Genomic DNA, 215 nt, shown 5'->3' on the forward strand with positions numbered 1-215 from the left:
TCTGCCAGCTTGTGACCATTACTCCTGGTCACTCCTGGTAGTGCACGGGGGAACAGGGACTTCCCCAGTGCCTGCTGGTTCCCTCTGACTAGTTTGTAACAGGGCACTAGATCCCCCCTTAGCCTTCTCTTGTGGAGGCTGAATAGTTTCAGGTCCCATAGTCTCTCCTCGTAGAGGCCTGCCCTGCTGCCCCCGATCATGTGAGTGGCCCTCCT

General features: G+C 57.2%; 1 protein-coding gene across 1 annotated transcript in view; it reads left to right on the forward strand.

Moving 5' to 3' along the window:
- The window catches only part of PIK3C2G (phosphatidylinositol-4-phosphate 3-kinase catalytic subunit type 2 gamma), a 448194-nt gene that overhangs the window by 167513 nt on the left and 280466 nt on the right, over window positions 1–215 (forward strand). The window lies entirely within an intron of this gene.

Source organism: Gavialis gangeticus, unplaced genomic scaffold (genome assembly GCF_001723915.1).
Source record: "Gavialis gangeticus isolate Ggan-Ray unplaced genomic scaffold, GavGan_comp1, whole genome shotgun sequence".
Taxonomy (NCBI): Eukaryota; Metazoa; Chordata; order Crocodylia; family Gavialidae; genus Gavialis; species Gavialis gangeticus.